Here is a 14,044-nt window from a genome sequence, read left to right on the forward strand (position 1 = left end):
AATTCTAGAGACAGGGCAACACATGAGTAGGTTCAGATAGCTAACGGTAAATGGTAACTTGAATTAATGTGCCTAACCTATGATTTCCTCGTGGCCGCTCAATGAATGTGGAGCAACAAGTGATTTGCACTTACGATTGAGCTATCTACCTTCCTTAATCATTATAAATCATTCCCGTAAACCACAATCATTATAATTTATAGAAAATAATTTTAAATTTTCATGCTTGAAATGGGTTACGCAGCGTGGTATACAGATATGAACGGAAAATTTGGTACATTTCAAAAAAAATCGACTTTATAAATTATTTATAAAATAAAAATAGAATGAGGTACGGACGGAAACTTGACGTAGGACTTTATGGAGATTTTGTAACTTTTAAGAAATCCGTAAAGGGCCTGGCTGGGTAAGGAAGTGAAAAGTGTCCCCAAACCAAATCACCCACTCTATAGAAAATATTGTATAGGGTACCAAATAAGAAATTTTGACTATTTTTTAAAACCCCTATGAGGTTCTATGAGGTTGTGCTCCCGTGGCCGAGTGGTTAGCGTCATAACTAACATGCCGGGTGTTCGGGTTCGATTCCCGTTCTGGTCGGGGGAATTTTTCGTCAAAGAAATTTCCTCCGACTTGCACTGTGATCACGCGTAGTAGCTTGCCATTCAGAATGCATTCAAGGCGTGTTATTTGGCATAGAAATCTCAACTAAGTACTAATAAAAAATGACGCAAGTAATACTACGCTGAGACGGCGAAGTTCCTCTAGGGACGTTAGTGCCATTGAAGAAGAAGAAGAAGATGAGGTTCACCATATGATCTATGGTAATAAACGTACTTTTCATTTTTTTGCACGCCATTCTCGATTGCTTTGAGTGGAGTTCTTCGCGTGGGGTGATGCAGACAAGATGTGCTCGTGTGCACTCTTTGTCTGCTTTCCAAGTGTTGGTGTTTTTTCGGGAATATCGGCAAAATGTTTGTTAATTGCGTATAAAAGTGTGCTTCATATGGTGAATCTTTCAAATCCAGTGTAGATTGCATCAACATCCGAGATCAGATTTCCAAAATAAAAACTATGGATGGGTTATACCTATGATATAACCGTAAGGTTGACGCAGGACTGCCGTTGGCTTAGTAATCATTTGTGTTTTTTCAATCAGCAATAATCGCACCTCGGATGTTCCTCATTGGGTACGATATCGCTGCTGCCGCTATCGAGCTATCTTTTGTATGTATTGATTAAATTATTGATTAAACTAGTGAATGTATGACACCCGTGGCCGAGTGGTTAGCGTCTCACATTATCATGCCGGGTGTTCGGGTTCGATTCCCGTTCTGGCCGGAGGATTTTTCGTCAGAGAAATTTCCTTCGACTTGCACTGTGGTCACGCGTAATCTAGAGCTTGCCCCTCGGAATACATTCAAGGCGTGTTATTTGGCTTAAGAAATCTCGACTAAGTATTAATGAATGACGCTAGTTAATGCATATGTTGAGACGGCAAAAGTTCCACAGGGAACGTTAACGTCATTCAAGAAGAAGAAGATGTATGACACAATTTACGAATTCAATTGCAAACAAATCCCAATTTAGGTAAATTCATGCATTATGGTAGTGGTTATCACAGCAAATAATTATCAACATTTTGCCTAATCATCAAACGGTATGCGTAGAAGTTGTACCCGTAGACCGTGTTAGCAAAACGAATTCAACAAGTGTAAAAATGCATGAGAGTATAAAAATACCGCCAAGATATGCAATGCCAATTTCCCACGCTTCATGGTTTTGAAATCCGTGTTAGGGATATATTCCGATTTGCAGAAACACAAACGAGTAAAAAGTACCCAAAACTTGCATTTATTTTACAATGCCAGTTTCCTCAGGCTCCACGGTTTCGAAGTCTGTGTTAGGGAAACATTCCGATTTGCAAAAACGCAAACGAGTACAAAGGTACCCGCTGCTTGCATCTAATTTGCAATGTCAGTTTCTCCTGGCTCCATGGTTTTGAAGTTTGTGTTAGGGAAATATCTATTCATTCCAGCGATGGTACCTCAATCGTTGCGAAATCGTAACTGAGTGGATTTCCGAGCGACACTCGCTTTTATACCGATTGGTGTGATTTCAATAGCCTGTTTTGAAAGCAATTTTAAGGCTATTGAAAACACTTTTTGGGTTAAAAAGTAACAAGCATAGAACGCGTAGACATTTTATCTTTCGAATGATTCATACCATTTAGTTCAGTTGTTAAGGAGCTATCAACGCTCAAAATCTCGGTCTCCGGCGTAACGTTTTCGCTTCTATTCCATTTATTTTTATTTTTTTCGCGAGTGATATCAGTGTACGGTGATTATTGCAAACAATGAATCAGCGGAGATTTAGTTGCCGCTCTCATCGATATGCACAGTGTTTCCAGGAGATAAAGTTCCTATCGTTTTAGAGCAGCGAGCAATTTATTTTTTTATACAGTGAAGGAACGAAGAAAGGAAAAAAAAGTTGCAGTGATAGCATACCGAGGAAAGAATTCACACTACTTTCATCCCACGCATTAGTAACCTCGAAAATAATTAATTTCTATTTATGGATTTCATTCGCGGTCATCGATTTTGTCAACTTTTTATAATTCTTTTATCTTTTTAAAAACATCGATAAGGAAATCGAAGATTAACGGATTATAAGTTATTATTATACATTATAGATTAATTTTAGATAAGTTCTCTAGGTTACCTTAGGTTTTCTAAAGTTTATTTTAGCCGTCACGATTAGATATCTATTAATTTCTATGAAGCGTACTCGGTTACCTTCTTACCAAAGTTATTTTTCTGCGATGAATTTTGGCGAAAAAGATGCGATAAATAATTGAATAACAACAGCTGGTCCAATAAATTGTTTAGGCTTTCCTTCTCAGGTCACCTAAAGATAACCTCTGCTGCGCGTCGTGACACATGAAGTTTTTGTTTCGTCGAGTAGTCAATAGCTCGCGTTTACATAATCACATCACTTACCGCAGTGAATCCTGATTCTTCTTAACCATCCCCACTAACAACTATCCCTTCCATGATAAACGCTAGGGAACCACGCTATAGAGGCGATCATTCTGGCCTTCGGGTGGCGAATATCATACTAACATTCCTACCCTTCCCCTGGTGACCGTAAGGATGTGGCCAGCGTCGTTATTGACCATTTGAAGCCGAATCACCGAAAATTGCACAACGAGAATGATTTGCTAGTCCCAATCGTCATTATGTGTGTTTTTTGTGCAAGTTGGGTGGTTCAGATCAATCACGGAGAGCAACTACGAATTGTACAGTCTACCCAAGCTCAAGCTCAAGTCATTCTCGATAGTTTTGAGATAAAAATTTGAAAAAAAAAAAAAATATTGAAGGTGCGTCTTACTATGGTGTACCGGGAAAAATTATTAGAAATTTTGATTCTGATTATGTGGAATTACCTCGAATATATAGAAGCCCAACGCACCTCTCCACCAAGAGTTGTTGAGTCTTCAAATTAGTGAATTTGTCACCGATCATAATAATTTCGATTTGTAGTGAAGTAAGTATACCCCCTCTCAGACTAACATCCCTGAAGACAGATCTAAATTTGATTGCATGTAACTCTTACTCTTACTCAGCCAGTATTCGAATTATCTCAATACACTCCCAAAAATCTATGTATAATAATGTAAAACCGTTATAAGAATAAATCTGTTCTAAATTCATTGTAGAAAACATGACACACTATTGAATAGGATTTTTTTCAATTAGCAAAAAACGCACCTCGGTATAACCTCATTGGTTACGATATCGCCACTGCGCAAAGCTTAATTGGATACTTATTCTAAACGAAAAATTTAATATTCGTTCAAAATTTTCATTTAAGAAAAAAATTTGTTTATTTCTTTCTTGTTCTTCTTAAGTGGCACTACTTGCACTATTTTTTACTAGTACATAGTTGAGATATCCATGCCAAATAACACGCATTCGCATGCATTCTGAGTGGCAAGCCCTAGAATGCGCGTGACCACAGTGCAAGTCGGAGAAAATTTCTTTGACGGAAAATTCCTCCGATCAGAACGGGAATCGAACTTGAACTCCCGGCATGTTAGGTGTGAGGTCTTAATATCCGGCTATCCGGCCTCGAAACTGGCTGGATATTCGGTAACCGGTATGCGGCCAAACGACTGTCCGTTTCATCAATAGTGTTTACTACACCTTTTCTAGACATGTGTGATTTTTTTCATAATTTTAACAGTGATGCGCGATACAAAAAAAAAATATTTCTAAAATTTGTTTTTTTTTAGAATTTTGAGACCCATTACAGATTACTTTTATTTTTGAATATGTATGTTTATTTGTTCGTCTGTGTGGTTTTTGATATTGGTGATCCGCCCCCCTCAATATAGAGAGGGGATGTCAAACCACTTAAGAAACGTTTCTTGTCTCCTGAAATTTCCACATGCCAAATTTGGTTCTGAGTTCTTGAGCTCTTGAGTTATGCAGACATGTATGCTTCATTTGTATGGTAGCCCCCCATAGAGAGGGTGGGGTGGGGGTGTTGGTAAGAATGTCAAACAATAATATAAACGTTTCTTACCCCCAAAAACCTTTACATGCCAAATTAGGTTCCATTTGCTTGATTAGTTTTCGAGTAATGCAGAAATTTGGGTTTCATTTAATGGCAAAATTATTATTATTCTATACAATAGACGCATAATTCGTTGCACATAATGTTTGCACAGAGCAGCAGTATTTTCAAATTGCATTAACAGACGATGTTGGCTGATCGCTGTCTAGAGTGACATTAAATAGCATGTTCTTCCCTTTTTTCAAAGAGCCTTCAAACTTCGCTGTTCATTTGCATCACTCTTTTTGCATCACAACTGAAAGAGCGTATAGTACTTGTACCAATCGATTAATCAAAACACGGTATTTTAATTCAGATAATGCTTAACATTTCCCAGTTATTGAATAGTTGTTTTTTAAAGAATGTATACTTTTCTTTGTTGTTATTTCCTATCTTTGTTAATACGTTGTGTTTTCCTATCGCACACAAATCAACAGAATAAATGTATGGGAAATGGGAATGCTTCCAATTTTTGTCATATCAAACAAATCTTAGAGAATTTCCGATTCGATTAGTATGCAAATTAACGTTAACTTAATGAAAAACGGAATATATCACCGGACACCGGGGAGGAAATGAATGAATATGTCTTCATGACAGCGAAAATACGCATGGTACTATACAGGTCCGTATTGATTCTTTTAAATGCAAGCGATTGTAATAGAGCGAGGCTGGTTCGTTGTATTCCGTGAATATTGGCAACACGGGGTTAACTTAATGGCCATCTACATCAACAAAACAAAACATGATCAGCGGAGGAATCATGTGGCCAAGACAACCCAATTTGTCATCCTCCAGCCGTTGGATTTCTGGATCAAATGGCCAGCCATGCAACAACGTTGTGGAATGACATATGGAGAATTAAATCAAGTAGTCAGTCAACATGTTTCCAAAGAAACCTTTGTGATGAGAAACAATTAATTGTTCGCTCGGACTGCAAATGCAGAGAACCAGCGTTGCAACATGTGAACAACACGTGAACACGGGCTAGAATGTAAAGCAGATATATTTACGATTCCTATTACTTAGTCTAATCCCTACCAGCGAGCAGTCAATTGGTGCGATTTTGTTCGCAGCTTCAAATCCAAAGCCCAGTGACATGATACAAAGCGTCGGTTTTCATGCCGTCTGGTGGAGAGCGCTTGTGTTTTTTTTTGCATCATACGCGTACACTGTTGTTGATTTTATACGTTATCAAATCTAGATTGAAATGTTTACCATCAATGTTTTGTTTATTTGAAATGTGGAACAATGGAGTTGGCGGAACAAACATATATTCCCCTGTCAAGTGGAAAAAGACAAACTTCTGCAAAACCACTCAAACTGGCCTGCCCTTTTCAGGGCCACCAAAGCTTTCAAGTGAAGAGTTTCTTTTTGAATATTTGGAAAGCCTTGCCGTCTGGTCGCTAGCTGAGAGATGAATTATGAATTATTTAATGGTCACTTTTTTCTGTATCGATCATTCAATTGTTGAGAATTCGATCATTGTTTCTGGGTCAACTGGCACCAAAGGGCAGCACTTTTCAAGCCGGATGGGAAGAAGGTATTTTCCTGCTGTACTAAAGGTTTCATTTTCAAAGTTCCTAAAATATTTGTTCTCGTCTAAAATAATTATGACTAACGAAAACAATGGGGTGATTATTCAAATTGGCTGCAAACTCTAAATCAAATCATCCGATCGAATATAATATTCTTGTAACTTCTTCTATACATGTTTTCCGTATCATAAAGTCTTCCGATCCAGTTGTAGAAATAATTTTGACAGGATGAAAAATATCAAATTTTGGTGAAAATTTAGAATTTGTTTTTAAACTTAACCATTTTGGAAGGTTAATTTTCTTTCGATCAAGTGCCATGATATGAATGATACCGTAAACCGGGGGCAAATTGATCACTAATTTCAGAAAAATTTGAATATTTCCGATTTTTTTTTGTTAGATTGATACACAATTATATTTAAAATCAGTACCCGTGCTAAGGCCACAAAACGTTATGGGAAGTTTTGTTCAAAAAATCCTTAAGCGTTAATTTGGAAAATTTTTAGCGAAAAACTTCAAAATATGCATAGAAAATGCATAGAAAATCAATTATTTCTTCGCGTACGGCCATTTTAATTATAATTCAAGGGTTTCAGTAATACGATTGATCAATTTCACCCCGGTGATCAATTTGCCCCCGGATGACGGTTCTATTTAATAAAGTTCTTATCATTTTATATTCCAGACACTGTGAAGGTACGACTTTTTCGAGACAGCGAATTACTTGGTAATTTTTAATGTAATGGTCCAAAAATTTTTATATGCATTTATTATGTATCCAAAAATATATTCAAAACATTCATAGCAGTAGTTTTATTTTTGAAAAAAATATATAAAAATATATTTTTCAGGGGTTCAAGCTAGTGGTGCTTCTTAAAACGTGATTGATCACACCACCACGAGCTTGGAAAAACATCGTTTTATCAACACAAAAGATCGCGGCGACAACAAAAGACCTCATGTACGATCCAGAAATTGTAGGTTAAAAGTAGCATAGAAGGAAGTGTGGTTTTATGACGTTGGCAACATAATCAAAATTTACCTAAATCATTTTGATAAAATTTACACCACATATTGCTGTATAAAAGAAGCTCCACAATGTTGGAGTCTTCGACCAATGTGTTATTTATGCCTAATACCTGTTCTAGCCAACATCGATAATGATGTCTTCGAATATAATGAAGCATCAATTTGAATTAACTTTGTGATTTTTTCCACTAACATTCTGCTACGAATTTCTGTAACCCACCAAATTTAGGATTTATAAAGCCTAAGGGTATTCATATTCTAAAATTTGCTTACCGTTTCTTCCTTAGGGGCAACTAATTCCATCGATTCATTTTTGCGCGCAATCCCTCTTTTCGGATCGTATCATCAGTTAGTTCTCTTGCATTTACTCATAGCACACTAAAAAGTTCAACCTGCTGGTGTTCCACGCTTTTTCTCCACTTCTTGGATGTCCTGTCGATGGTTTCACTTGACTGCTGTAATCAAACCAAACACCACTCACTTGGGCGCCAAAAGAGCGAAAACGTCGCAAAGTTTGTCTCCGTGTCTCTCTCCGCGCGCTGTCTCGAACCGGAACAATCTGCCGCGCTCTGACCAGCGCTTGAATTTTCCGCGCTCACCAAGTCCCGGTGCCATAGAACTTCGAGGAAAAGACGAACAGTAGGGATTAAAATCCCTGCTTGCAGAAGTGGAATGTACCACACTTTGAGGTTTGCTGGAGATTGGTATGGTACTTCCAGAGGCACCAAGGAGCACTCGCCAGTTTTCGAACCGTTTTAAATCACGTCAACTATCGAACTGATGCTGCATAGTTCCGTTCTGTATCTTTACAGAATCCTGGTGAGGATGTTGGAAAATCCTGGATCGGTTGTGTGGTCCACTGGTGTGGTGAGGTGGTGCCTGGCGGAGGAGTGAAACAAGAGCTGCTCCTGAAAACACTCGCTTTCCCTCTCATCGCCGGAGGGGGAAAGAAGCCAGGATTCGTTTCAGTTCAATGTTTATCGTTGTAGTATTATTGCTTTTAATGTTCCTGCTGGTGCGAAGGCACCCCTTGAGGAAATCTCTCCCAGGCAAGGATGTCACCCGAAAAGGTGGCGAGGGTGCTTCGGGATGAATAACAGAACAGGTGGGAATGATGAAGCACGCATATAATCAAGCAGCTAGCTGTTTCTTTTCGTGTAAGGGAGGAAATTTCACCGCTTGGGGGAACAAAATTATAAGCCATCTCATGTTCTCACAATATGAATGATCGATCTAGATTTGAATGTTTCTAAATTAACGATGTCATTTCCAGGGCTAATATGCCTCCAAACCTAAAATAATAACTAAAGAATAATTTTTTTCAATATTTATTTCTCCATTACTCCTCGTTTTCCCAGCCTGTATCAGTGCACACATTCGCTGAGGATTTTATTTTGGCTCCCGTGTCGTCATTACCCCGAAAGCACGTTTGGGTAATTTTTAAACAGGAAATACCCAACACAATAAACCGTTCGTCAGCTGTGCAACACAACACAACACAACCGAGGGAATCCGTTTGCCGGAACGAGAGGACTTCAGCCGGGGGTGCGAGGAACACTTGTTGAGTGCAAGCGAGAAGCAACTAGTGTGACTTTCCCCTCAGTTCGGCTTCGGGTCCAGTACCGGCAGAATCCGCGCAGATTTCACTCCAATCGGAGGGGAATTGATGACGTATTCCCCGGCACAAGGTGGTGGTGGACTATGGTTGTCCCTTTCGTACCTGTTGGTGCACCTGTTGTGCACCTTCGTCGGGAAGATCTGTTTATGTGTGTGGTTTGTGTGGAAATCGTGTGTCGGATAAATGCAAACAATTTGGGACGCAACACTTGTGGGTGCTGTATTTGATCTGTCTGGGAAACTTAATAGTTTTAAGGATTTGTTTCTATGCATGTTCCGTAGGTGGAATTTTTATTTTTGTTCATAATCAAACCGTTAATGACCAGTTGTTCGAAAAATCGAACGGCAACTTATATACCGTTCTGAATCATATTTCGGACGCTTAAGGCATATGATGCAGAAAACAGATCTCAACTTTATGCACAGGTATGCATTATTTGGTTGATATTTTTGATAAATTAGTTCAATATGCTTTAAAGCTTTCTACTTTGGTACCTATTTGAAAAATTATCGAATAAAATGCTTTTCAAATCAAGCGAATAAAAATCAAACTTCGGACACCATAATCAAATTTCGGACATATTGAATTCAAATTTCGGACACTTTATTTTGTAATATTTTAAACGAAAATTACATTACACTCGATTATATTTTATAATCAACTGCGAAATACCTACCAAGCAATCACAGTAACCTGATAACGACGACGAGAACTGATGAAACACGAGAGAAATTTAAATATTGATGAAGGGGTAAATTCTACGTGCTCACGCTAAGCAAACGTCAAACACAAACGATAGTGAGTAGTGTTGTTAGATTTTTGCAGATTATGTTATGATTCAAATGTAGTTCTCATATGAAATGACAGTGAAACCAAGGGATCACTGTAAAGAAGCAATTGTGATATTAATTTTATAGTTTTATCATCAGTGAATTAAGCATTTCAAGATATTAGAACAAAGTGTCCGAAATATGATTCAGAACGGTAATTTTCCATGTCTTCGGAAAGAAATCGTACGGTAATGTTTTTTATACCAAATAGTAACTTAATATATACCAGGGGTGGCCAAACTTTTGACCATTACGGGCGACTAATTTGTCAATTCTTAGGCCGCAATCTACCAACGTTGACTATATCAAGAAGTCAATAGAAAATGAATGAAGTACTAGACACTCCAAGTACCTGTACTGGCGCGCAAAATCATAACTCTATGTCACAAACTGTTCGTGTCTCTGTAATTTTGAAATTTATACTTTAAAATAAAAAATATATAATTAATTGAAAATACTCCAGATTTTTTTCAGCTTCATTCAGTTTATTATAGTCATGTCAGCCTTCTCAAAACAAAATAGTAAGTCTGTGAGACCGAGACTGTGAGAGGATTGATTGATGTAGGTCATATTAATAAATATTCAAATAAAAATTACTATCGGTTACTAAATAATTGATAAGTACAGGTCGGACTCGATTATCCGGGATTCGATTATCCGGAGTATTTTATTTCTGATTTTTCTTATTTTTAGATTGAAATTTTTGAATAATTTGTATAATAATTCCATATTGGATAATCAATATGGGCTTGACTAACTTGACTAGTAGAATACAGTTATTTATTAAAAATGTAAATCCAAAATAGCCGCCTCCACAAAATGGCCCCATATATATTTTCTTTACAACCACATCAATATGGATATCAAATGAAAGGGATTGACTAGTAGAACACAGTTATTTATGAAAAATGCAAATCCAAAATAGCCGCCACCACAATATGGCGCCACATATATTTTTTCACAACCCCATCAATATGGGTATCAAATGAAAAGGCTTGACTTATAGAACACAGTTATTTATAAAAAAAATGCAAATCCAAAATGGCCACATATTGTTTTTTAAAGCCCCATCAATATGAGTATCAAAGGAAAGTGCTCGACTGCTAGAACACATTAGATCAAGAAAAATCCAAATCCAAAATGGTCACAGTTCCCAAATAAACAATTACGTTTCAATGGTGTCATTCAGCTTCACCTGTTTGTATGTATGTTGGAGTGTTGTAGGGTTATCCCAGAAATTAAACCCCCTTCTTCATTACTGATTGATCTGAAATTTGGAACATTCCTTTAATTCTAATGTCATTATAAAACTACATATTCTATGATCTTGAAAAATTCAATTTGGCCGCCGCTAAAAAAAGGCTGAATGGCTTGACTTGGAGAATACCCTACACTATGAACAACATAAATTCTAAAAGATCGCCGCCACAAAATGGTCGATTATGTTTTTTTTGCAATCCTCTCAGTATTGGTATCAAATGAATTGATTTTACTAATAGAATATGGTTTTATTGTAGAGAAGTATACTAATAATACAGATAATTTACTAAATACTAGAAAATTAAATAAGTAGAAAAAAAAATTTAAATTAAACAGTTTAATATACTAAGAGCTAGAAAATAATTAGACAAGTAGCAGTTAGTAGTAATCACATCCGTTCCTTCATTAATCTAGGGCAATAATGAGACTACAATAAAATCGTGGGGTATATGATGAAACAACTAACTGTGGATAATGGAAATCTAACGTTTATTAATTACCTAATTTTCTTCGGAATATTTTCATGATGTACTATATTATTAGTCAAATCATTTCATTTGATGCCGATATTGAGGGGATTTAAAAAAAATACATCTTCTGTAGGAGCATTGTACCTGTTCCGTACTTTAAGAGTACTTACTCCAATTTTCGGTCGTAATAAGCGTCCCAACCGGCAGGCTGTGCTTACTTTAATGATCAAATTTGAGTTTACATTTTCGCTGTTGGAAGTACCCGTGTCAATGAGATGCCACCCCGCACGAAGTACCGAAAATATCGCAACCGCAAGTAGTGAATCCATCCGAAATGACCCAAATCAGTCAATTGCACGGCGTTTTCAAGAAATGGGCATCTTCCAAATTTCATTATGGCGCATTCTGCGAAAAGAGCTTCATCCTTACAAAATCAAATTGACTCAAGAACTGAAGCCACTTGCCCATATGAAGCGCCGAAACTTCGCCGATTGGGCTCTTGCGAATCTTAAAGAGAATGATTATGAATGATGACAAGCAAAATAGGCGTTATTGGTCAGATGCAAACACACATGTGCTTCAAGAAACACCACTGCATCCACAAAAAATACTATTTGAACATGTGATTTTGATGAGGAGTGATTGGGCCGTAATGGTTGATTCGATCCCTATAACTATCACATCGAGCAAATTTTCGTATTTTGTAAATCGATAGAGTCTTATCGAATCGAGTTATTTCTCGAACGTCGGCGAATCGCATATTTTGAAACATTGCTTAAATGTTTCCAAAAGCATCAGGAATGCTACAAGCATCAATATTCGAAAATCAATAAAAACAAAATTGTGTTTGTGGCCTGAACAAAACATTGTTTAAATTGATCCTAGAGAAATTTTGTTGCTTTATTACAAGATATGGTAGAACAACTGGATGTGTAATATTAAATAACTAACAATCGGAATGACAATATTAAAACAGAAATTTGAATAAGAAATATCTACTCTTTCAACTAATATGTTTTATTGAGGTAATCATCTTCTATGATGGCATTAACGTTCCAGTGGAACTTTTGCCTTCTCAACGTAGCATTACTTGCGTCATTTTTATTAGTAGTACTTGGTTGAGATTTCTATGCCGAATAACACGCCTTGAATGTACTTTGGAGTGGCAAGCTCGAGAATACGCGTGACCACAGTGCAAGCCGGAAGAATTGAACTTTCTTTGACGAAAAAAACCCCGGCTAGTTCGAACCCGAACCCCCGGCATGATAGTGTGAAACGCTAACCACTCGACCACGGGAGCACACGGTAAGCATAAACACCTTATAAATGGATAACGGAAAAATGTGGAAGGTTATTTAATCCATTGCGTTTGGAGGTGACACTACCCTAGACCAGCTGGCGGGCACCTAGGAATACCTACGCGGGTGACCGGTAGACCGCGGACTACCGTTTGGCCATCCCTGATATATACGCTACCACTTACCATGAATTTTGTTCAATATTGTATTTGCGATCTAACGTACAAATCTACACCTAGACGGCGCTGCGGTGAAAGTGATGATGGTTTTAAATTTTGCAATGTGAGTTTATGGAAGGTTTGTAGTTCTTTCCATAAATTACAATGTAATAGTCATAAGAGATTATTTGATTGCGATGAGTTTGGAAGAAAATTAATTCTGCGCAATTTTATATATAATATGTTATTTTCTTACCTCTTTCAGTAGTGAAAACTGTAAATATGTTGGCAATGGTTGAATCAAAAAAGAAAATTCGAGAGCACAATCAAAAACAAGTTGAATAATGCATGGTTCCTGCATGTGATAACTCCCTTCGAAATACCGGAAGTAAAATATACGTGTTTTGTTTTTGAGTTTTAGGTTACAATATCATCATTTTCTTAGTTCAGAAAAACAAAATCCAGATGTCTTACCGATCGTTTAAGTTTTGCGTTAGATCGCCAATAACTTTATTGGGCAATTGACGAATTTACGTTAGATTTACAACCAGATGGCGTAGCGAGTAAAATGATGATGTTTTGCTTTTTTTTATATGAAATTCGTTTAAATTTGTTAGAAAAATCCGAATTTTCCTTCAAATTTCCCGGATTCAAGTATTCTTTCCACGCTGAAAAGGATAGAAAATCATCATTTTACAATGTGGTATGTATATTACGAGGAATGGCTTGTTATAAGTATTGTAACTTTAATTTTTTCCAACTAAGTAAACGATGAGTAGCGTGTTTTGCGCTAAAAATACTGTAAATCCTTCTCGTATCGGCCCCTACATAATTTCATCGCAATTATCCATAGTATCAATAACCGGTATGCATTACCAAACTTAAAATTTTCGAAGATTATCTATTACTTTGGTCAAATCGCGTGTTGAAACCATCGTAAATATAAAAAAATCCAACTTTCGTACCATATACTAACGACATTTAATGGATGAAATGATTCTAAATTGAAATAAAATGAATAATCACAACCGAACCTTGCTTTTGAGTGCGTAAAATAAACAAACACCCTCACTTTTGTGATTCTGAGCTCTAATGTAGATGTCACATGAGCTGATTCAGCTTTGCGTAAATTCGTCAATTAATTCCGTGAATTCGGAAAATGGTGAGTCCCAGAAAAAAGGGTTCTATGGAAGAGTTTTAGGAAAATAATTGAATTTTCAGAAAAAAAT

At 37.0% G+C, this 14,044-nt stretch overlaps 1 pseudogene; it reads right to left on the reverse strand.

The window, feature by feature from the left end:
* Positions 1-3,635: 3,635 nt before the first annotated feature.
* On the reverse strand, positions 3,636-3,812 carry LOC129763672 (U4 spliceosomal RNA; annotated as a pseudogene).
* Positions 3,813-14,044: the final 10,232 nt, after the last annotated feature.

The sequence above is a fragment of the Toxorhynchites rutilus genome, chromosome 1 (genome assembly GCF_029784135.1).
Source record: "Toxorhynchites rutilus septentrionalis strain SRP chromosome 1, ASM2978413v1, whole genome shotgun sequence".
Classification (NCBI taxonomy): domain Eukaryota; kingdom Metazoa; phylum Arthropoda; class Insecta; order Diptera; family Culicidae; genus Toxorhynchites; species Toxorhynchites rutilus.